At 48.4% G+C, this 25,500-nt stretch overlaps 2 pseudogenes; one reads left to right on the top strand and one right to left on the bottom strand.

Moving 5' to 3' along the window:
* Positions 1-9,016, top strand: part of LOC118239533 — a 115,385-nt pseudogene extending 106,369 nt beyond the window's left edge.
* Positions 9,017-14,846: 5,830 nt separating this feature from the next.
* Positions 14,847-24,378, bottom strand: LOC113831515 (annotated as a pseudogene).
* Between the last annotated feature and the right edge of the window lie 1,122 nt (positions 24,379-25,500).

The following is a 25,500-nucleotide window of genomic DNA, read 5'->3' as shown; positions in this document are numbered from 1 at the left end:
CACATCGCTGTTAAGGGATTTAGCACTTTCCCAGACCTCCCCATCCATTCGTGTTTAATTTCGGAGAATAAAGAGGGTTTAGGCGCTCTTTGCTCTCCACTCTAACGTGTCATGAATCATAAAGACAGAGAGGAAGGGGTAGTGAACATAAATGGAGGGGGTTTGCAGCCACCTGAGTGACAAGACTTTCCTCAGTGACTGGGGACTGATGTTTGGTTGTGTGTGTGTGTGTGTGTGTGTGTGTGAGAGAGAGAGAGAGAGAGAGAATATGTGTACACATGTGTCTGTGCCTGCATGCATCTGTGTATGTTCGTGTGCACCAGTGTATGTGTGTGTGTGTGTGTGTGTGTGTGTGTGTGTGTGTGCGTGTGTGTGGTTGCTTCTACCACTCAAAGCTTCAAGATCCTTTGGTTATAGATTGGTTGGTGGGCCCAGTTTAGTGGCTTCAAACGGGAATGAGAAGCAAGTCTAGCAACTCCTAATGGGATCTGGATGTGACTACCGGGAGCGTGAACAGAGGGCATGGCCATGGCAGCCATTGAGAGGAAGTTTTGAGGGAGAACAGTTTGAGGTGTCAGGGTGAAGCACGTCCATGGCACTTTGAAGTCCGAGTGAGTCCCTGCAGAAAACCTCGGTGCCTCAGAGAACCCACATAGTCATCAAGTTTCTGGAGACACCTTATTTTAAATTACATTTGTAATGGCTCTGGGTTTGCACAGGGCTACACATCTCAATTTTGTGTTTCTTAGTTTATTGTATAGCTTCCAAAGTATCTCTTCAATGAGCTGTTTAACCTGCATAACAATCTATAAACTATGTATTTTGTCCATTTAAAATTTATTTTATGTGCCCAGGATGTCTTCCCTACATGTATGAATGTGCTCTTAACCACTGAGCCATCTCTCCAAATACTTTTTGTCCTGTCTTAAACATCTGTGAAAGTGATTCATAAAGATTCTTATAGATCTTGGTGGTTGTAATAAGCAAGATGTGGAAATTATTTTAATGGTCCTAAGAGAGAGAAATATTTTCCCTTTTTGAGAAAAATGCACAGCCGTTAAGCATCTGTGCGTGTGTGAGCTCAGAGAAAGGCAGTTGGAAGCATAACAGCAGAATCTGCTGCTTGTACACATGACACTGAAAGGGAGAAGAAACTGCTGTTTCCTAAGGAACACATTCTTCAGGAATTATCTGTAGTTCCTAATCCCTTTGTCCCTACCATCCTCAAAGTCCAGAAGCACAGCACCTAGGAAGAAAGGAGAGAGAGCTCCATGATCGTGTTTCTTCATCATCCTCAGGGGCTTCTCTTACACATCTAAGAGTTAACATAACCACAAATTTCCAGGGTGGAGAAGCACGTGGGTTAACTATGAAGGGACCATTTAGAATGTTGGCATGGTCAGGTGACCTGGAGTGGGGCTGTCACGGCAGCGCTCAGCTCCCTCTTTCCATGCAGTGTCCTGGGCTAGTTCTCAGAGACATTGCTGTCTTTCCCTCCTCATCACAGTAACCTTAGCTGGATCCACTGTCACCATTCCTGACTGTTAGAGCCCCTGTCCAGCTACTTATGGAGGCCTCTTCATAGTGAGACTTAGACCTCCCACTGAGCCATCAGTCTAAAGTGTAGCAGGTCTGTTGATCCCAGTGCTTAGTGTTTCTGCTGCCACTGAGGGGAGCCTAGGGAACATGCACACTCATGAACTACTGATCCATTCTAGGAGATCTCTGACAGGATTCCCTTAGAAACTCAAAGGTGTAGTTCATGGGATGGTATACTCTATCAAGTTCTGGAAGCTCATGGGTGCACACAGGTGAGCCAGACACACACACAGAATCCACAGGTGCTCTGCACTTCGTCATGCTAGATGTTGGATACTCACTCTGTTCTGAAGTGTATCTGGAGATACGTGTCTCTGTGGAAGGGTTAGGCAAATGTTTCTGTTAGCTATTGACAGAGGTGTCTTCCTGACCCAACCTTCTGTACTCTAAAATTAGCCCCCAGGGTGGTCCTCCAATGGGATACTGAGTCCTCCCTTTCTGGCACCCCCTTCCAGCTGTGAAGTGCTAGCCTGTTTTCTCTCTGAGGGCTCACAGGTGCTGAGGGGAGGATTCTGGGGAATGCAGTGAGGAGAAGGAAGCAGGGCAGGTACTGAGTGTTATCCTGTGGAGAGGGACCTTAATTTTGTGGCCCTGTCTCATTCCTCTTACAGGAACCATCGAGTGTTTGTGTGCTGTCTCCAAAGCTGTTGCTCACAGCCCCGGGTCCTTTCTGAACTGTCAGAGGTGGCTTCTGCCAGCATCTTGTTTTCCCACATTTTCAGACTTGAGTACTTCCCTTTGGAACTGAGACAGACTTTGCTTTATAAAGAATTCTCATTCCTCTCACTAATTCTTGTGTGTTTGTTGACAGTGCTGATAGTGTAAGCTTTGGAATTTCACTCTGTGAGCAGAGACACTAGCAGGGCAAGATCTTTGATGTCTGTGTGGGACACTCTCTGAGCACACCAACAAAGTCTTTTGCTGCACCTCAGCTTCCCTCCCTCTGAGAATTTCATGGGGCGGGGCTAAGGTTACTCACCATTTCGACTACTCCGCCGTGCACATCTTACTATCACGATGGCCAGGATAGCAACGCCCAGCAGAGTCAGGACGACAGCTAAAATTACTTCTGAAATAAAAGAACACCTCTAGGTTTTTGACCACCCAGAAACCACTGCTGCCATCGCCTTGTTCTGTACCTCCCCTTTCTTCCTCAACTCTTTAACTGATTTATTGTTGATTTAGATGTGATCTCACACAGCCCAATCTGGCCTTGCAGTCATATGTAACTGAGGCTGGCTCTGATTCCCCACTCTTCCCCAAACTTTGCCTTCCATGCACTGGGATCACAAGCCACACAGCCAAGCCCAGTGTCTGCCACTCCTGTCCCAGGCCAGTTTTAGCTCTTATGCTTGTTCTTTTGGCTCTGTAAGAGCCCTGGCTGCTGTAACCCTGGCTTTAATCGGGCAATCTGAGGGATCTGCTCCTCCATGGAGCCCCTGAGCAACCACAGGTTGTGAGGCCCTGGGAAGATGCTGTCTGAAGGTAATGATATTAACGTGATTGTATGTGAGCACAGACATTTCTTATCAATGAGGAAGGCCTTGGAGTCATTGCCCACTGAGCCGAATGATAGAATAAGTTTGTGAACTTTGTCACGGGGACTGGTAGACTGTGTGTATAGCTATATGGTTGATTTGCATTTGATATTTAAGACAGAGCAGAAAAGACGATGAATAGGGGAATACATCCATAGCAACTACAAGTCTGTCACTACAGTGGAAACACTAAAGAATATCAAACTCCAAATGACTAAGAAAATAGATCATTCTCCAATCAAGGCTACTTCCAAAAAGCATGAGTGGAAATCCACCTCCAGATATAACCCCATCCCTGCAACTGGTATATGTCTACTGAGTCTTTTTAGATGTTTGGCAATGTGAGAATTCTGCTGCCAAACCCTTTACCTTTTGAGATTTGCTCTGAATGTACCTCTAAAGTCAGCAGCTGGTCTCCACCACTGTTAAACTCTTGTGGAAGTGAGATAAACTTAGATGGTGGGCTCAGAGGAAGTCCCAGAGAGCAGCTGTCCTTTTGCTGGGTGTCTGAAATGCTCTTAGTGTGGGTGTTTGGAGGATGGCCCTCCCCTATGGGGAAAAGGAACCAAGCCCCTGTTTCTCAGTGCTGAGGCAGATTGTGCAGGAAGGATGCAGGAGCTATGGCATGCTCTGTCTCAGAGTTCAAACTTCAGAAAGCCAGAGAAGATTGCTCCAGAGAGGAGGTGACCATGGGCAACTTTCCTTCAGCTTCCCAGAGGACTCCGTCAGAATGAAAGGATGGATATTAGGGTTGAAAGACACCAGGTAAGAAAGAAAGCCAGTTCCATTAGTGTCCCCAAGACAGGACTTGAGAGAGTAGGTATCAAGGAAATGCCAGAGAGGAACCTGGCTCTCACCCAAGGCTGCCATCTTCCTGTTAGTGTCTTCAGTGAGTTCCACGTCATCTGGATTCTTTTGTCAGAGAGAGAGAGATCAAGATTAAACAAATGCCTCAAGCTCACGGCCTCTGAGCTGTGAGATCCTGAGTGTCAGGGAGACCCTTGTAGACAAGGGTGCAGAGGGTCTCCCAGGAATTGTGTGGCTTATGGTCATTGGACCTAAGCAGGATATGGTCTGTGAAGATTCCGGAATCCGTGTCATAACAAAGTCTCAGAACTCACGAGGGGCAAGGGAAGTTCCTAGAAGTAAGGGCTTCCAAGAGGCCAGATTTAAGAACACTTTTGTGTATCTTGAACTCGCATATGAAACTTATGTTGTCAGACTTTACAATAATTTCTAACAATCTGGACATTTTGGCTCTAGAGATTGTGTCTATTCATGTTGGGAACCTTCAGCAGAGTACCTTTAAAATATTTCAAATGTTGTTAAAAAGTTGAAAACTTCCTATGTATAAAAGTAAGACCCTTCAAATGAAGATGAACAAGGGAAGCCAAGGTGTTGAGGCAGATGTCAGAGTTGGGAGGTGTGTGGTACTCAAGACTAAGCCACCAAATGGGGTTCCACACTCCTGGGTTGGTAACAAAGTACTAAGCACCTCTTGCAAAGTCTGTTAGTCCCAAGGCTGTGCAGTAGCATCTTAAAGCATATAAGCATCCCCCAGTAACCTTCATACCCCCACTAATCTTCATACCCCCAGTAATATTCATACCCCCAGTAACCTTCATACCCCCAGTAATATTCATACCCCCAGTAACCTTCATACCCCCAGTAATATTCAATTCATACCCCATAGTAATCTTCATTACCCACAGTAAACTTTCAAGATGGCAGACACCAGAAGTTACCCTACCAACAAATGGCTGGGTTTCTGACCACAAAGCCCAAGTGATTTGCACAAAGCCATGCTTTCCTTCAGTGTTGAAGGCCTGCTGTGTGAAGAGGAATTTCCTAGCTAGGGTAAGCAGAGAAGGGCTGCCCTCTAGGTCAGATGACCAGCCTTCAGGACTGGGGAGTACTGGTTTACTTTGTTTTACTTCAACCCTGAGGGTTACAATCCCTTACTAATTTTTATTAGAAAGCTATTTATAGAGTTTCATATCTAGAAATTTAATTTACTAGAATTTCAATAGTAATTTATAAGTTTTGTTAAAACTTGTCTTGGCACGGGCCCACTATAAAGTGATTAGGACATGATATGCATGGTGTATGTGTGTGAGTTATGAGCTCAGTGTGTTTATGTATGTGTGCTGGTGTGTGGAGGCCACATGAAGGTGTCCTCATCATTCTCCACCTGAGTCAGGGTCTTTCCTGAGTTCCGGTTTTTAGGCTAGATCGGCAGCCGGAAAGCCCCAGCTGGGGTTAGAGGTGCCGGGCTTGGTCTGTGGATGCTGGGATGGAAACCCATGCTTGCACAGCAGGTGCTCCTATTAGCTACACCATCTCTCCAGCCCCTCAACTATATAACCTTGACTGTGGTAATAGCAAAACATGATAGAATTAGGATTTGGTGGCATAATCTCTTTTATAAAATAGATTGCTACCTCAGCTTGGTGTCCAAGCTTCAGTTCAAGTTTCTCTTGTCTGTTTCTTAAATCTTTTATCAGTGTGATCTAGAGCTTAAAAAGGGACCCTGTTCTGTGGTGTGGTGACAGGCTGACTTGCGCAGTGAGTGTACCTGCTGCTACTGGAGGCAGAGAACAAGGCTGCAGGTTCCCAGTATCAGCCTGGTGGAGGGATCTTGTGGGGCCAGTGGCCTCCCAGGAGTTCCTCAAGAGCTATTCTGCAGGGGTTTTGTCTTCACAACTGTCCCTAAGGACCTTATGGAGAAAGCCACACGGACTCCATCAGCTGCTGGGCACTGGGGCTCTCTGAGGAAACCAACGCAGAGAAGCTGTGGCTCCATTGCCTTTGACACGAAAGCCTCACAGATCTAACTGCCATAGCCTGTGGCCCCTCAGAACCTGTTTCCTCTCCCTTCCCTCCTTGGAGAGAAGGAAGGGGAAACAGGGACACGCCCAGAGCCAGCTGCCAGCCGGACACATGAGGCAGGAAAGTAGGACACACAGAAAGAAAGGTAAAATACCTCAAGGCAAAATGTAGATACAGAAAAACAGATTAAAATAAGAGCAGAGCATAGGCTGAGCATTCATAACTAATAATAAGTCTCCATGTCATAATTTGGGAGCTGGTTGGTGGCACAAAAGAAAGCCTGGTAGACTTCCCCATACAATTATGGGGTATTAATCTTCCCCACGGGTTATTAATCTTCACAGCTATGAGAATTCCAGTTCCCTCCCTGAGCACCTAACCCTGACCCTGCCTCTGACTGCAGTGTGTTTTACTGAAGCATTTAAAACAGGTAAACTGAGTCAAAGACATAGAGATGAGGAGCCCCACCTCCAGCTGACGGCAGCAGAGATGAACACCCGTAGAGGGGCTGATGGATTTGGGATGTCTGGTCCCTGAGAGAGAGCCACTCGGGCAGGTGACACTCCTGTCTCCACAGCATGTTTCTTGCAACAAGTCAAAGTGAATGCCATTTCTCTAGTGGGAAGGCGGGCGTGGTACTTGCAGAGACACATCTACAACCAGGAGGAACACTTGCGATTTGACAGCAGCATGGGCAAGAACCAAGCAGTGACTAAGCTGGGAAGATCCAAGCCGAGTACTGGAGCAGCCAGGAGGGCTTCCTGGAGCAGAAGCCGGCCAAGGTGGACACATTCTGCAGATTCAACTATGCCATTGTGGGGCTATTAACTGTGCTGCATAGAGGTGAGGACGGGGGAGGGAGGAAGGGAAAAGAGAGAGAGGGGAGGGAGGAGGGAGAGGATAGAGGAAGAAGGAGAGGGAGGGGGAGGAGAGAGAGAGGGGGGGGTCACACAAATATTTAGAGAGAGATAGATATAAATAGATAGTGCATAGACGTTTCCAGCATGAGAAACACTTTTAAGTCTATACTTAGAAAACAACCAAAGAAATTTAAAGTATTGAGCTTGTGACTATGATGTCGTTGGAAATACTTTGGTAGAGCTAGATTAATAGTTTATCAGAACTCCATTGATTAATGTTACAACTCTGAACTTTTGTTTTGTTTTGAGACAGGGTTTCTCTTCATAGCTCTGTCTGTCCTGGAATTCTCCCTGTGGACCAGGCTGGCCTCAAGCTCAGAGATCTACCTGCCTCTGCTTCCAGAGTGCTGGGAATAAAGGTGTGCGCCGCCATCGCCAAAAACTCTGAACTTTTGAACTCTTAATGTAACAATCGCACAGAGAGGAAAGAGATCGGAAACATCTCGTATTTTCCTAAGGCTCCTTCCGCCTTTACAACTTGCATTTATACAGCTTAAATGACTGTCTTAGGTCCTCGTGTCTCAATTAAACTTCAAATCTTTTATTTTCATACCACGAGACACAGCACACAGATGGTTGGTTAATGACAGCGGTCATTGCAAATCAAGGTGCTTTAAGTAGAGGGTTAGTAGGATGTTACATTGAGATCTGTTTTATGAGTTTATCTTTCCGTGTGAAGCCAGCAAAGTAAACTGTTCTGTCTGCCTTTCTCAGCGGCAGACCTAATGGCTCTATAAAGTGAGGCCTGATTTTATATAATATATGGCCTGAGCAGGCAGCTGCAGTTTTCCAGGGATGGGCAAGCCAACCCATAAAGCTATAGTTAGCTGTCAACATCATCAGAGTCCTTGCCCAGTGGTGTTGTTACCACCATCCAGGAGGAGTTACCTGCCTATGCCCTGTGGATTTCCTGGAGAACTTAGGGTTGTCTCTTATAGCTGTCACTTATGTCTGTCATGGGAAGCTTTGTAATTAAACATTTAACATGCCATATTTAGCAGATCTCTGAGGACTTTGAGGCCCACAAGGAGGGGCGTGGCTTACCACCTGCCAGCTCTCAATGCCCACACACTTTCCACTGGTCTGTGCTGTGCTATCCTTCAGCATGGCTCACAGGGGTAGGTGTGTGATCTTCTACAAGCACCTTGGTCCCCTGGGAAGCAGTTAGGCCACCACACACTCTTCTGAGCCTTCCAGTGACACCACAGCCCAGGGACCTGCTTGTCCCTGGCTGCAGCCTCTGCCTCTGGCTGGGTTGTGTTTCTGCTGCTGCTCATGCAGATGTTGGACAAGGAGAAGCACAGGGTCACGGCTGACCTCAGGGGCGTCCAGTCTCAGCTCTGACTTTGCTGAGCTCTGTCACCCTCAGGACAGTGCAGCCTCAGAGCTCAGAGGCTCAGCTCAGGACAGCCATATGAAGTCTCTTCATGCTGTGACCCTCTTGCTGTTTGATTGCTTTCCAACATCAGCAGGGTGTTCAATTCCTGCTCTTCTAGAACAGCCTTCTTCCCAGTCTCTACACTCTGAATCTCAAGGTCCCAAGGGAAACAGAATTTGGGCTGAAAACCTCTAGACCTGGCTTCCTTTCTCAGGGGCGCAGTCCACATCTGCACAGAACAAGATGCTGAGTGGAATCGGGGGCTTCGTGCTGGGTCTGCTCTTCCTCGGGCTGGGGCTGTTCATCTACTTCAGGAATCAGAAAGGTAAGGAGCCTGGTGGTGTCCAAGACCCCATAGCATTTCAGGGAAGATCCACACTTTGTTCTCGGGATGTCACAGAACTTGTGATCTCAGATTTCAATCAACTCTGAACCCAACAGTCTGAAGTTACTGGATTAGATCCTAAGGAGTGATAACATATGGCCATGGGAAAGCTAAGGTGACTCTGACTTGAGAACTGGGAACAGAGGAAGAGAGAAGGAAGAGCCACTGGGCTGCTGTGTGCCTGAGGCTTCCTGAGCCCCTCTCTCTGTCCACAGTCTGCTCTGGCCTCACTGCTGTGGGCTGTGGTGCCAGAGGAATCTCAGGTGGCAGCTCAGAGTCTGGGGACATGAATCTTGCGACAGATCTTCCTCCATGCACTTAAGTCTCTATTTTATTCTCTTTTATAGGGCAGTCTGGGCTTCAGTAACACCCGTCAGTCTTCCCTCAGAGACAGATCTGCTTTCCCTACCATGTGGGAATGGGGTTAATGGGCACCAGACAGAAACACCGGGAAGGTGCAGATCCCAGGGCCTGGCCTGGAGGTTTGCACTGAGACTTGTTCCCTGCACTTACTGAAGAGTGTGTGCTCTGAAGCAGTGTTGACTTAGGGTTCTCTCTGCTCATTGCCTTGCTGTCAGGAGAGGCCTGAAGGAGGGAGAGAAACCACATCAGAGTTAGGTCTGCAAACACCTCTGCAGGACTCCTGAGCTGGGGTGAGGTGATAAGCCTGAAGGAAGGAGCTTTCCCTGTCTCCATGGCTCGACTTCCTCCATTGCCAGAGTATCCCAGCACCTGGCTCCTCCTGGCTCTGGATCCTGTAGACCTGTGTTCCCTGTCAGTCCCTGGCCCCAGCCTGGCCCCAGAAGCCTCCTTCCCCTCACCTGCTTTTTGTCTGGTGGGTCTGAGCCCATCTGCTGCCACAATGCCTGCTGTCCTGGATGGTTTTGTGTCAACCTGACATAGCTAAGTCATCAGAGAGGGGGGAAATTCAATTGAGAAAATGCTTCCATAAGACTGAGCTACAGGCAAGACTGTAGGGCATTTTCTTAATTAGTGATTGATACCTGAAAGTGGGAGGTGCCATCGCTGGGCTGGTGGTCCTGGGTTCTATAAGAAGGCAGCCTGAGAAAGCCATGAGGAGCACCCCCCCAATGGTCCCTGCATCAGTTCCTGCTGTCAGGTTTCTGCCCTGTGTGAGTTCCTGTCCTGACCTGCTTCAGTAATGGACTTCATGTTAGTGTGAATGTAGTTGGTTCCCACAAGCTCATAGGGAGCGGCATTTGATGGGGGAGCTCCTTCTGTATATATGTTTCTCTTATTGGTTGATGAATAAAACACTGATGTTTCAATAGCCAGACAGAAAGCATAGATGGGGCTACCAGACCAGGAGAAGGCTTGGGAGAGGAAGGGAGAGAGGCCCACACCATGTTGCTGACAGAGTAACATGACAGATTACGGGTAAGCCACAGCTTCGTGGCAATACATAGATTAATAGAAATGGGTTAATACTTCGTCCCAAAGTCAGCAGGAAGTAGCATGGGAAAGAATACATCGTCCATTTTCCTTGGTTAAAATGCTAAGTCAGAAGGAACTCCCTTGCATGGGGATGCCAATATCTCTCACTCCCTGATGGGGGTGCTAGAAAGATAATAATTCCATAATTGGAATTTCCAAAAAAGAAAATGGGGGAATGAAGGGACCAGCTGCCCCTTTCGGCAGCCATGACAGTAACACGTGCTCGCTATGACCTTGCCTTGGTCACTAAGAGGTTAGGTGCCTGCCTCGTGACAAGGAACCAATGAGAAGTTAGCTGGTGGCGCTATGCTTTACCGCTCTCAGTGTGCTTTACAGTCAAGTGCACAGCAATGACGCGCAGAGCATACCAGCCACCCTGGGAGAGCATATGGGCCCTGGAGGAACACCAATCCTGAGCCTGTGTGTACCCCTAGACACTCCCCTTACGCTGCCCTACAGTGTAAGATCTCTCTGCAGCTGGTTCAAGCTTTCTTTGCTAGCCATCCGCCATGGCGGATGGGTGAAAGACCTGAGCTAACATGGGGTTAGCTCATTAAACAACAATAAAGCCTCATGTAGTTTGCAGCAAGAAAAAAAAAAAGAAATGGGTTAATAATTAACAGAGAGCTAGCCAGTAAGAAGACTTAGCCATCAGCCAACAGTTTATAAATTATTATAAGTCTCTGTGTGTTTATTTGGGACTAAGTGGCTGTGGGACCAGGCAGGACCGAAACCGCCATCTTCAGGCACTATTATGTGGTATGGCCTTGTTGGAGGAAGTATGTCACTGTGGAGGTGGCTTTGAGTTCTCATATATGCTCAAGCCACACCCAGTGACTCAGTTCACTTCCTGTTGCCTGCAGGTCAAGATTGAAGACTCTTACCACCTTCTCCAGCACCATGTCTGCCTGTACCCTACTGTGTTCCACCATGATGGTCATGGACTAAACCTCTGAACATGTAGGCCACCCCAATTAAAAGTCTTTTCCTCTATAAGAGTTGCTGTAGTATTGTGCCCAAATTCTGAACCCCCCAAGAGACCTGTTCTGATGCAAAAGCAAAGAGTCTTTTATTGTTGTTTAATGAGCTAACTGCATTAACTCTGGCTCTTTGTCCGTTCATGGAGGCAGATGGTGGGAGAAAGCCTTGAAGAACCAAGAGGTGGGAAAATTATTGGGCTATGTAAAGGGAGTGTCTAGAGGTAAGCAACAGTCTCATAATTGGTGTGCTTCCGGGCTTGGACGACCTGTCCTGTGTTGATTGGTCAAGTGGTTGCTATGGCCTATAGGCCCTCCCAGGGAGGTTGATATGCTCTTCATGTCATTGCTGTGCCACTAGTACCTTAAAGCACACCCAGAGCCATAAAACACAGCCCTGGCAGGTAACTTCTGATTGGTTCCTTGCCACGAGGCAGGTATCTGACTTCCTAGTGACTAGGGCAGGCCCAGCAAGGTCAGACATGTGCTGTATCAGGGGCCTACATGTCTTTTCTGCAGCTTGTCATGACTGCTAAAGCAGGGAGTGGGAGAGGGGGGTAGGATTGGGGGCTCATCCCTTCAGCAGTAATGGTGTCTCTTGGCTGCAATAGAAACATTAACTAAGACAGAAGTTGGTACCAGAGACTGGGGTATTTCTGTGATAGACCTGACCATGCTTTGGTTTGGAGGAACGTGGACCTTGGGAATGTGGATTAGAAAAGCAGTCATGCTTTAAGGGTTACTTAGTGGGCACGCTAGTAGGAACATGGAAGACTGTGGTGCTGAGTGTGATTTGGTGAATTGTGTGGGCCTGGTTCAAGAGATTACAGAGGAGAAGAATATTAATATGAGGCCTACAGATTGTTGTGATATTTTGGGGAAGAATGTGGCTGCTTTTTACCCTTGGCTGAAAAGTCTGCCTGAGGCTAAAGTGATGAGTTAGGATTAATTCCCTTGGATAGACTGTCATGTGGTTATAAGTGTTAACACTAATGAAGACTTATAATAAAAAGTAGCAATCTGAACCGGGTGTTGGTGGCACACACCTTTAGTCCCTGAGGCAGGTGGATCTCTGTGAGTTTGAGACCAGCCTGGTCTACAAGAGCTAGTTCCAGGGCAGCCTCTAAAAGCCACAGAGAAACCCTGTCTCGAAAAACAAAAACCAAACCAAAACAAAAAACAAAAAAGTAGCAAGCTGAGCAATGAAAAATACAGAATGTACAGACTGAAGAGAAAAAAGGCACCAGGAAGTAGAACAGAGCTAAATTCTGTGTTCAAGGAGCTAAATGGGTTAAGAAATGGAATAAAGGGCGTGATGACCTTAGAGAAAGGTCCCAGCCAGCTAAGTTTCCTACTTGTGCAAAGGAGTTAAAGAAAAACTTAGAGCTGGATGAGGTGGCACACACCTTTAATCCCAGCACTGGGCACGCAGAGGACCTCTGAATTTGGGGCCAGCCTGGTCTACAGATCCAGTTGCAGGACAGTGACTTTTAGGCATCGAAGGAGACCATCAAAACAGAAAGCTGATGAAGATGTAATTGAGTGAGTGGCCATGTTCCAGCCCTAGCAGGCAGCAGAACTTGGCTGCTTCAGCCTTGTGGTTCTGGCTTTAGAATTATGATAGAAAACATAGGTTTTGGAATATTCCTCCTTTACTAAGGAAAGCAACTGAAGCCAGGTATGTGTCAGGGTTTTCTCTGCATGGAGGCCTATTGCAGCCTTTTCGTGAACTGTGAAGCCTGCATTGCCTTGGAGACCCCAAGATATTTTAGAGGCCAGAGCCATGGTTACTTCCCAGGGAAGCTGCTAAGAGGGAGTGAAACCAGCCCAAGAAAAAGAAGTCTCTTGCAGTCAACAACATTGAAAGGATTTGGAGATCTGAGGGGCCTTTGACATCAGACATGGAGATGCAGAGTTTGGAGTTTGCCCAGGTGGTTTTCAATCTTGCTTTGGTCTTGTTTTTCCTCACTGTGCTCCTTTCCCTATGTTTTGGAATCACAATGTGTATCCTGTGCCATTATATGTTAGAAGTATGGGATCTGCTTTTTCACTTTGATTTTATAGGGGGTTACAGTTAAGAGATTGCATGAGTCTCAGAAGAGACTTTGAACTTTAAAACATGGTTGAGATAGTGATAGACTTTGGGGACTTTTGAAGTTGGACTAATTGCATTTTGATATTGTTACAGGCTTATGGGACCCAGGGGGTAGAATGTGGTAATTGACCCCCATAATCTCATAGGGAGTTGTACTTTTAGGAGGTGTGGCCTTGTTGGAGTAGGTATGGCTTTGTTAAAGAAACTGTGTCATTGTGGGATTGTGTTGTTTATTGCTAATTCTTTAAGAAAAATGCACAGATATAGCATTAAAAACTTATGGAGTAAGATCACAGTGTCATTTTACTTATGTTCAGTCTAGTATTTTAGTTGCTATAATTTTACAATGCCAAGGTTTGCCTTTCTCGGGTCATTTCATAGTAATTCAGTTAAGAAAACTGGATATGGTCCGGATGATGGTGCATCTCTGTGAATTAGAGAACAGCCTGGTTTACAGAGTGGGTTGCAGGACAGCCAAGTTACATAGAGAAACCCTGTCTTGAAAAAAAAAAAAGAAATGAAACCCCAATATCTGGTTGTCCCGGTTTGCTTCTGTGTTGCTGTGGTAAAGACTCTGGTGGTTAGAATAAGAATGTCCCCCATAGGCACATGAACTTCAATGCTTAGTCACCAGGAAGTGGCACCTTGTTGGGGGAAGTGTGTCACTGGGATGGGCTGTGAGGTCTCCCTCTTGAGGCTTGCAGACCAGGATGTATCTCTCAGCTGCTTCTCCAGCACCAAGGTGGCTGCCATGCTCTCTGCCATGACTAAGCCTCTGAAACTGTAAGGCAGCCCCCGGTTAAATGCTTTCTTTCATAAAGAGTTGCCTGGTCACGGCATCTCTTCACAGCAATGACAATGACCAAGAGCAACTTGGAGAGGAGAGACTCACAGATCACACTCCATCACTGAGGGAAGTCAGGGCCGGAACTCAGGACAGGAGCCGGGAGGCAGGAGCTGATGCAGAGGCTACAAGGAACTGTTGTGGAACTTTACATACCAGCTTGCTCCTCAAGGCTTGCTCGGTTTGCTTTCGTATATGCCCCAGGACCACCGGACCAGGGGTGGAACCATCTAGAGTGGGCTGGGTCTTCCCACATCAACCATCCTTCTAGAAAATGCCTTACAGACTTACCTACAGGCCAATCTGATGGGGGCAGTTCCTCACCTGAGGATTTCTCTTCCCAGATGACTCTAGCTTGAGTCAAATTGACAAAGACCTAATCAGCACATTGCTGGTCTGTAGGAAGTTAGATATAGACAAAGAATAACACCGGGTGAATGTACCCAGAGTACACTACACACTTGCACAAGAATGGCCCTATGATGCCCTAAATTATAACAATAATGATGATGATGATGCCATTGGTATATAAGCAGGGAGCAAATGTGCTGTCAGATTCAGGAAGCCATGGATTCATTTATTTTAGGAATGATTAAACAGATTTGTATAAAAAGGAAGACTATTAATAATCATAACAGCACACATGGCAGAATCTGTCTTTTCTGCTGGTAGTCTCAGAAACTTGAGGTCCAGAAACTGGCCATAGAGGCTCATGGAGTCTCAGGTAAGAGGCCTCCCAGCAGAGGTCCCTGTGACTGCCAGGAGGACCAGAGTCCTGGAGTTTACAGATGACACACTGAAGTACCCACGGAGTTCTTTGTGCACATCACTTGGGACTGTGTGATGGAGAGAGGCCCACGGGATGACGCGTGAAGTAAGGATAGAGTGATCCCAAGAATCTGGCCTGGGCGAAGGAGAAGATGTGGGTCTCATCAGTCATATTGTAGAAAGAAAGGTCATTGTCCTCCTGGTCCAAGAAGATTGCAATCTTGAGTGGCCGAGTCTCCAGCAGTTCCAGAGAAACGGCTTGGGAACAGAAGGCAAGAGCCCTGTATTCATCTCCCTTCTTCTCCAGGACTCTGAGTTTCCTCAGAGATTCTCTGGATGGCACATCCTGAGTGGACAGCTCGTAAACAGAGTGTCCACTCCTCAGTGTCCCCTACATCCACCTCCCAGTAATATCTCCCCAACGAGAAGCCTTCTTGGTACAGCGTGATGACGTGGTGATCTTCTTGTGGGCTGCTGAGGGATGGATGTGCTGTCTCCTCTCTGCTGCTCTCTTCTGTTTCTGGGCCAGGTTTGTCCTGGTGAGTCACTTCATGCTTTATCCTCACAGGAGCTGCGGAGGAGGAGGAGGAAGAGGAAGGAGGAGGAGACAAAGTCACAATCGTAATGTTTCCAGCGTCACCTATAGACCTCCCCTGACCACGCCCTCATGGGCGTGTCCCGGCACACCTGTCCGGGCTACTAAGAGGCTGGGCTACAGTGTCTCCCTACAGATGATGATGGGGTAGGGGTGGGCATAGGGAGGAGGATGGGGTGGGGTGGGAGTGGGGATGAGGATGGGGTAGGGGTGAGGGTAGGTGTGGGTGCTGAGCCCCTCTTGCTCAGATGCAGCAGCTGTTGGGCCTCAGGTTTTATTGAGAAGCTAGATATGTCCATGCCCATAGCCCCAGGAGGAGGAGAGGTGAGGACTTTCATTTCCTAACAGACACAGCATTGTGTCCTCTCATTGACGCTCCCTCCACAAAGAAATTTAACATCTGATATACACAGCCATGAGGACAGGTGTCAGGGAACAGCTGGAAATGCTGGTCCTCTGCACCGTGCAGGGAAGGAAAATAGCCAATCCTGCCCCCATCTGCCCTGCAGTGAAGGAGAATGGCTGACCCTCCTCCCCTGCAGTGAAGGAGAATGCTGACCCTATCCTCAGTGCTTAGCTCCCTTCTTCAGAACCACAGGATGGTTTTTTTTTTTTTTTTGGTTTTTCGTGACAGGGTTTCTCTGTGTAGCTTTGCAGCCTATCCTGGCACTCGATCTGGAGACCAGGATGGCCTTGAACTCACAGAGATCCACCTGCTTCTGCCTCCCGAGTGCTGGGATTAAAGGCGTGCGCAACCAACACTCGGCTCACAGGACATTTTTAACAATATTTGTTTTTAAATTTTATTTTATGTGTTGAGTGTTTGCATGTATGTATGTATGTGCACTACATGAGTGCAGTGCCGGCAGAGGCCAGAAGAGGTCGCTGGATCCCCCAGGACTGGAGTGACCGATGGCTGTGAGCCACAGTATATAGCCATGGGAGCTGAACTTGGTTCTTTGCAAGAGTAGATGTTGCTACTGAGGAGTCTCCCAGCCCCTGAGGAGTCTCCCAGCCCCTGAGGAGTCTCGCAACTCCAGTTGGAATATCTCAGAACAAATTGTTAGAGTCTCAGCAGAAGCTGCTTACAGAAATGTTTGTCACCCTGGAGGCCCACCTGTCTGTCACTCTGGAGGCTCACCTGTCTGTCACCCTGGAGGCCCAACTGTCTGTCACCCTGGAGGCCCAACTGTCTGTCACCCTGGAGGCCCAACTGTCTGTCACCCTGGAGGCTCACCTGTCTGTCACCCTGGAGGCCCACCTGTCTGTCACCCTGGAGGCCCACCTGTCTGTCACCCTGGAGGCCCAACTGTCTGTCACCCTGGAGGCTCACCTGTCTGTCACTCTGGAGGCTCACCTGTCTGTCACCCTGGAGGCCCACCTGTCTGTCACCCTGGAGGCTCACCTGTCTGTCACCCTGGAGGCCCACCTGTCTGTCACCCTGGAGGCTCACCTGTCTGTCACTCTGGAGGTCCACCTGTCTGTCACCCTGGAGGCCCACCTGTCTGTCACTCTGGAGGTCCACCTGTCTGTCACCCTGGAGGCCCACCTGTCTGTCACCCTGGAGGCTCACCTGTCTGTCACTCTGGAGGTCCACCTGTCTGTCACCCTGGAGGCTCACCTGTCTGTCACTCTGGAGGTCCACCTGTCTGTCACCCTGGAGGCCCACCTGTCTGTCACTCTGGAGGTCCACCTGTCTGTCACCCTGGAGGCTCACCTGACTGTCACCCTGGAGGTCCACCTGTCTGTCACTCTGGAGGCCCAACTGTCTGTCACCCTGGAGGTCCAACTGTCTGTCACCCTGGAGGCCCACCTGTCTGTCACCCTGGAGGCCCACCTGTCTGTCACTCTGGAGGTCCCCCTGTGTGTCACCCTGGAGGCCCAACTGTCTGTCACCCTGGAGGTCCACCTGTCTGTCACTCTGGAGGTCCACCTGTCTGTCACTTTGGAGGCCCATCTGTCTATCACTCGGGAGGCTCACCTGTCTGTCACCCTGGAGGCTCACCTGTCTGTCACTCTGGAGGTCCACCTGTCTGTCACTCTGGAGGTCCACCTGTCTGTCACTTTGGAGGCCCACCTGTCTGTCACTCGGGAGGCTCACCTGTCTGTCACCCTGGAGGCTCACCTGTCTGTCACTCTGGAGGCCCACCTGTCTGTTACTCTGGAGGCCCACCTGTCTGTCACCCTGGAGGCTCACCTGTCTGTCACCCTGGAGGCTCACCTGTCTGTCACCCTGGAGGCCCACCTGTCTGTCACCCTGGAGGCCCACCTGTCTGTCACTCTGGAGGCCCACCTGTCTGTCTCTCTGGAGGCCCAACTGTCTGTCACCCTGGAGGCCCAACTGTCTGTCACCCTGGAGGCCCACCTGTCTGTCACCCTGGAGGCCCACCTGTCTGTCTCTCTGGAGGCCCAACTGTCTGTCACCCTGGAGGCCCAACTGTCTGTCACCCTGGAGGCCCACCTGTCTGTCACCCTGGAGGTCCACCTGTCTGTCAGATTCTCCCAGCACTCAGGCTGCCTGGAACAGCCTGGTTTCTTGCTGATGTTCTTTGGGGACTTTTAACTTCTACAGGGTCAGAGATGACAGCTGTGCCACCTATGTGTGGCACAGTGTCTGATGTATGGAATTGCACCGACGGGATCAAGGAATGACCTAGTGTGTTTGTGAACTCCACATCACACACACACAGACACAGACACACATCACAGTACACTCACACATCACACACCACTCAGTCACACACATCATACACACATCACATACATACTTGCACACATGCACACACTCACACAAATATCACACACTCACATACACACATGTACACACACACCACACACACATACACACATGCACACACTCACACACATACCACACACACACACATACACACATGCAGACACTCACACACACATCACACACTCATGCACACACCACACACACATGTATACACACTCACACACATCACATGCACACACTCACACATATGCACACACGTTATACACACTCTGTCTATCACACATTTACACGCATCACACATGCTTATACACACACTCATACACACATCACATAAACACATGCACACAATAAGTAAATAGTTCTCTCTCCTTTTTTCTTAGCTACAGAAAAGAATGGATTGTCTGAACCCCCAGCACAAATGATGCACACCTGAAATCCTAGCATTTGGGAGGTGAGGCAGGAGGCCTCGGAATTCACACGCAGCCTTAGCTACACAGCACGTGATGATCCAGCCTCGGTAGTGGGAGGTCCTGACTCAAAAAAAGTTTTTGTTTTGTTTTTTTCCTTGTAAGTTGACAGCCATTAAAGTGTGCATGTGTGAGCACACATGTGTTTAAGTTTCCAGGTAATATGCCATTGTTTCAGAGTTGCTGGCAAGATTTAATGCCCATGTGTCACTTACCAGGGAACAGCAGGGCTTTCTTCCAATCTGCAACAGAACATACCAGGGACAGTTGAGGACTGACCTGTGCCCTCACTTCCCCCTTTCCCTCTCAGGTCTCCACACCAGTCATCATTAAACATTTTAGTCCCTCATCCCCACCCCATGAGGGTACTGAGGGGGAGTTGGCATCAGGGCATGGGGGTGCAGGACACCTGGTCTTTTACCTTCTCTGTACAGAGCCTTCCATTGATCTGAAAGAAATAACACCCATGAGTGGCCTAGTGGCTGGAAAGATGAAGGGAGAAGAAGCTGCACTTACCCAGCGCGGCCTGGAGGTCATCTAAAGAAAGGGAAGGTGCACCATCCATCACACTGGGTCTCAGCCACCCTGGGCCTGGAGAGTAACTAAATGAATTGGGGTTGGCTTTCCTGTAGGGGATAAACATGTGCATATGGCCATGGGAAACTGATAAGGTGCCCTGGGGTGAGGGCTTCCTCTCAAGCAGGCTCTTGACAGATTCATAGGGTAAGAAACAGCAGCAGCACCCTCTGGAAGAAGGGTGGGGTGTGGGCACATGGGACTGAAGAGCAGGGTGTGAAGGCCTGGGCTGTGGTTTGAGGCTGCACTTCACTGGCCTGAGGTCCACTCCCCAGGCCCTCTGGTCCTCTGCAATGACTATGGCTCTGTGGAGCACTCCCAAGCCCCCTCCCTCTGTGCCTTTCGAGCTCCTTTGAGTCCCCCAGCTTTTCTATAGCCCTCTGACTCATTCTGTGGTTCCCCCTGTCTATACCTCTTTTCTTCAGTGCGATTTTCATCTCCTCCTTCTTCTGAGACATTTCCTGCTGTTCTGACTTTTTCTCCACCTCTCGCCTTTTAGCTTGGTGCTCTTTCCAGCCAGCAAGGCTGGTCCCACCAAACAGGACCAGTAGTATGGGGAGCAGGCAAGCCAGAGCTACTTTCCAAGGGAAAGTCCTGGGGAAGAAGGGCTCTGACAGGGTGCAGACAGAGACAGCCAGAAACCTGACAGAGGCAGCTCCTCTCAGCCCCCACCCCTCTCGTTCCCCTGCCTGGGAGTTTGGTCCTCACTGACCTGGGAGAAAGATGGCCTTCACTTCCTCCTGGTCATGGAGGGGATTTTGGATGGAGCAGGTCACATTGCCCACAGCTCTATCCGTGACCAAAAGAGACGTTTCCACGTGGAAGAGCCCGGCTCTGTCTTGGGTCTGTGACTCAGAGGAGGACAGAAGAGTGTCCCCAGCATTGTTTCTCCATTGCACCCTGGGTTTTGGGAACCAGCCACTTGAGGAACAGGACACTCAGATCCCATTGTTCTCAGGCCCTGAGAGGGGAAGAGCCTAACCCTGAGGAGAGAAGACATCTGCTTGAGGCCTGTGATTCCTGGAGGCCACAGTGCATGAGGGAAGGGGAACTTACTATACTGAAGGGCAGCCTGGAACTCAGAGTTCAGCTGAGGCTGCCCCAGACTCAGTTTGATCTTAGCTCACTGTTGTTGCATGCGCTTAGACTCGGAAAGCTGAGGCATTGTTCTTGGGAGATTTCAGTTAAAACTTGAAAATGGGTCTGATTGTATTTTCTGTCTGGATTTACTGAACGTTAATGTCAGAGTTACTACTGAATATACTGTCTGGGATCTTGTAGGATATGGAAAAAGGTTCAGAGGGTTTGTCAAATGCATCAGAGTTCTTGTTGTGCAGCCATGAGGACCCGAATTCACTTCCTCAAATCCAAATGAAAACCTGGGTGTGGTGGCACCAGCTCTGGACCAGAGACAGGTGGGGTGCTGGGCTCACTCATCTCCCAGCCTAGCTGAGTTGTCCAATGAGAGCCCTGTCACACACAATGACCTGAGTGTGACCCCTGCCTTCATATGTACACAATTATACACACACACACACACACCACACACACAGGCACACACTCAGACACACACACAGACACACACACACACACACACACACAGACACACACACACACACACACACACACACACACACACACACACACACACACACACACTCAGACACACTCAGACACAAACAGGCACACACACACACACCACACACACACACACACACTCAGAGGCACACAAACACCCCTTAGTTTTAAGTCTGTTATGTTAATCTCTGATGGCAGACAATCTTCCTCTCACTGCACACTGCAGTGATGTCCCACAGTCTGACTCTCACTGGAAACTGCAGTCATGTCCCACAGTCTGACTCTCACTGGAAACTGCAGTGATGTCCCACAGTCTGACTCTCACTGCACACTGCAGTCATGCCTCACAGTGTGACTCTCACTGCACACTGCAGTCATGTCCCACAGTCTGACTCTCACTGCACACTGCAGTGATGTCACACAGTCTGGCTCTCACAGCACACTGCAGTGATGTCCCACAGTCTGACTCTCACTGGAAACTGCACTGATGTCCCACAGTCTGACTCTCACTGGAAACTGCACTGATGTCCCACAGTCTGACTCTCACTGCACACTGCAGTCATGCCTCACAGTCTGACGCTCACTGCACACTGCAGTCATGCCTCACCGTCTGACTCTCACTGCATACTGCAGTCATGTCCCACAGTCTGACTCTCACTGCATACTGCAGTGATGTCCCACAGTCTGACTCTCACTGCACACTGCAGTCATGCCTCACAGTCTGACTCCCACTGCACACTGCAGTGATGACCCACAGTCTGACTCTCACTGCATACTGCAGTCATGCCTCACAGTCTGACTCTCACTGCACACTGCAGTGATGTCCCACAGTCTGACTCTCACTGCACACTGCAGTGATGTCCCACAGTCTGACTCTCACTGCACACTGCACTGATGTCCCACAGTCTGACTCTCACAGCACACTGCAGTCATACCTCACAGTCTGACTCTCCCTGCACACTGCACTGATGTCCCACAGTCTGACTCTCACTGCACACTGCAGTCATGCCTCACAGTGTGACTCTCACTGCACACTGCAGTGATGTCCCACAGTCTGACTCTCACTGCACACTGCAGTCATGTCCCACAGTCTGACTCTCACAGCACACTGCAGTCATACCTCACAGTCTGACTCTCCCTGCACACTGCACTGATGTCCCACAGTCTGACTCTCACTGCACACTGCAGTCATGCCTCATAGTCTGACTCTCACTGCACACTGCAGTGATGACCCACAGATACATAAACACATCCAGGATCACAGGCAGCTCAAGGATGGTCATAAGGAGGTTTATGGACAGTTTGCTGTCTATCTTTTATTACAACCAGCACCCTGTGCGGAGCTCACATACCTTTGACACAGAGCTCAATCACAGCCTCTTGGGAGGTGAAGCCATGTGTAACTTGACAGTGATACAGACCATCGTCAGAAGCCTGGACTTGCTGTATCTGCAGAGTCACATCTCCCGTGGCGATGGCATCTCTCACCAGCCGGGTTCTTCCTCGGTACTCCGGCATCTGCACATCTCCTTGCTCCTGTCCATCGTGGAACACCAGCACAGCAGGGGTGAGGCGGGCACGGTACCAGCGGATGTGCATGGGAGATGTCCCACTCTGTGCAGGAGACAGCTGGCAGGGCAGAGTGGCCTTAGCCCCAAGCAGGACCGTGATGGGCTCAGTTTGTCCCTTCACAGAAAACAAAGACTTTTCTGGGACCAGAGACAGATTATGGAAGCAAGTTAGAGACATGAGACTTCAAACACACAATCCTGACTTTTCATATTTAGGGAACCAGACATATTTCTCTTTGTATTACTTTTTAAAAATGTTAAACTTTGAGCTGGGTGGTGGTGGCACACACCTTTAATCCCAACACTCAGGAGGCAGAGGCAGGTATATCTCTGTGAATTAGAGGCCAGCCTGGTCTGCAGAGTGAGTTCTAAGACAGAGCTACACAGAGAAACCCTGACTCAAAGTATTAAATTTTAATAGTTATATAAATGTGTACAAATAGTTATCTCTGTGTGTGTGTGTGCATGCGTGTGTGTGTGTGTGTGTGTGTGTGTGTGTGTGTGTGTGTGTGTGTGTGTTCTTGGGACTTCGATCATATCAGTACTTATTCAGAATGTCAGCTACTGCAGTATTTTGAATCTATTGAAATACATGGCCTTATCTCATTGTAAGGGTTAGGAAATGGACATTCTTCAAGTATGCCCACATAGCCAAGATCACAAAAACAGCAGAGAGAGAGAGAGAGAGAGAGAGAGAGAGAGAGAGAGAGAGAGAGAGAGAGAGAGAAAGAGATGACAGCCCTGGCCATTACCCCAGAGAGAGTGATGCTCCAGCAGCCATTGCTAGATTGGGGGAGGCTCTTTTCAGCTCCACATTGCTTCCAAATGTGACTCAGAGGATGTATGTTCTCATCTACCTAATACCGGTGTCAGTGTACATATATGTACAATTTAGAAAGACTATTTCACTTTGGGTGAAGCCACAATGCAGTGTTGAATCATGGTTTCACATGAATGCAATCATGCATCAGTTTTGGCAATGGAGGGCTTCCAACTATTTTAGTACATATGGTTAGTTATACCCTATTTATTTAATTTTTAACAATCTATACCATTATGGTCAAGATTCTCCTAATGGGTAACATTTATAGCACTTCCACCTTATTGCTATAAACAATCCTATAATAAACTTGCACACACACACACACACACACATACACACACACACACACACACACACACACACACACACACACGCACACATGCACACACATACACACAAATACACATGCAAGAATATACACATGAATACATCCACCCATCCATACATAGACCCCTCCCAAGGGTTTTTACATGAAAATTTACAGAATTTTGAATGAGCATTTTTGGACATTAGTATTTGATGGTCAACCAATTGTCTAGCATGTGTTTGAAGGTAGACCAGATGTCTAGCATGCACAGCCCTAGGTTTCATCTGGATTTTTATATTTACCACCTGACATCAGATTCAGGAAATAATACCCAACTGTGCCATTCACATGATCTCCTTTCTGAGTTCTCTTTGGATTCTGGGAACTTCATCTAGAGGGTGCTTTTGCTTTATAAAGGAGGGGCCAATATCCCCCAGAGAATAAATGATTTAGTCAACATCACAACCAAGAATTCTGAATCCAAATTCTTGTTCTCCTTTGCACACAGAACCCCCAATGCACGCCTTCCCTGACACAGTGGCCCAAACCCTCAAGCCATAAGCCAAACTGAACACCTCCCATTGAAACTACCTCTTGTCTGGTAGCTGGCCACAACAAGGAGGAAACTGACACACCCTGTGAACCTCAGGAAGGCTATCTCAACAGACACAGGAACCCATAACAGGCTAAACTCACCCACACTCAGTGAAGGTTTAGGTAAATGTCACAGTTCTGAGATTTATAAAACCTACCCAAAGGATGGGGGAGGATATTTTCTTGGACAAATGATTATATTTACTTGAGAGAAGCCATTAAAAACAAGAAAATAAATACAGAGCAGGAGGCAGAGCACTGACCTCCCAAGAGTGTGTTGGACACCAGGAGGAGCAGAGGGAGGAGACAGCCATCTGGAGGGAAGGTGGGAGAGCCCTTCATCTCCTGAGGGAAGGTCAAGGCCGAGTTCACCTGTAGGAGGGCAAAAGTTGGAGGTTCTCAGGAAAAGTTCAAAGACTTAGCAATATCTACAGGTTTCTAACTGTGTCTCCCACAAAACTCTTAAGACAAAACCCACCAACCCCACAACTCCTCAAGGCCTTTCATGTCCTCTCTTTATTCTGAAGGCCAACATTTCCCTCATGGGCATGGGAAACTGCCAAGCATTTTCTGTGCGCAGGGAGTGGCACTCTCTCACCTTTCCGTGGGACCATGGTCTCACAGTGGATGTCAGAGCTGGATTCCCTGAGTTCAGTGTAAGGCACTGGAATCACAGGAGGAAGTGGATTATCCCCACATCCAGTCTGTCTTCACTCTTATTTATTTATTTATTCTTCTATTTGTTCATTTACGTACTTATTTCCCAATAAAGGGGCCATTTCTCACGACATTCTCTTGACTTCAATACCCCCTTTTTGAGGCCCACACCTCCCTTGGACAGACTTTCTCACAGTCACAAACTCCTCACTCACCATTTGGACTGAGCTGTGGGTTCCTGGAAGCTCCTGGGATCCTCAGTGATCTGAAGCCTGGCCTGGTGACCTGCACACTCAACGGTGTGGCTGTGTCAGTTTTCAGAGATATTCTTTGCATGGGGGACACACAGGGTTTCCCCCCAGGCTCTGGCTTGAGTTTCCCCCAGAGGAGTCTAGGAGGAAGCTGCAGTCACCTCCAGCTCTTCTGTTACTTCAAGAGTGGAAATAAAAGCCCAAGGGACTTAGCATTGGGCAGAGCCGTAAAGTAAGCAACTGTAAAGCAGTTTGGAGACTTCTCACAGTAAACTGCCTCCTACATTACCAGGAGAGGCAATCAGGTCTGAGGGTCACTCACATGGTTAATTGGATTAGAGACTAAAGCCAAGCATTCTTCTCCCTCTATGTTCTCCATGAAGTCGACTTCTGACAGAATTCGTACTGCCTCAGTTACATGAACTTCACAAGGCTGTGTCTCAAATAAAAAACAGAATGACAACCAAAAGAGGGCTCTGTCAACTCGCAATAGATTTGCATTTAAAATGTATTTCATGTGTATGGGTGCTTTGTCCAAATGCATGTGTGTGCACCA

The sequence above is a fragment of the Cricetulus griseus genome (genome assembly GCF_003668045.3).
Source record: "Cricetulus griseus strain 17A/GY chromosome 1 unlocalized genomic scaffold, alternate assembly CriGri-PICRH-1.0 chr1_0, whole genome shotgun sequence".
In the NCBI taxonomy this organism is placed as follows: domain Eukaryota; kingdom Metazoa; phylum Chordata; class Mammalia; order Rodentia; family Cricetidae; genus Cricetulus; species Cricetulus griseus.
This window is presented reverse-complemented; position numbering and strand designations above follow the sequence as displayed.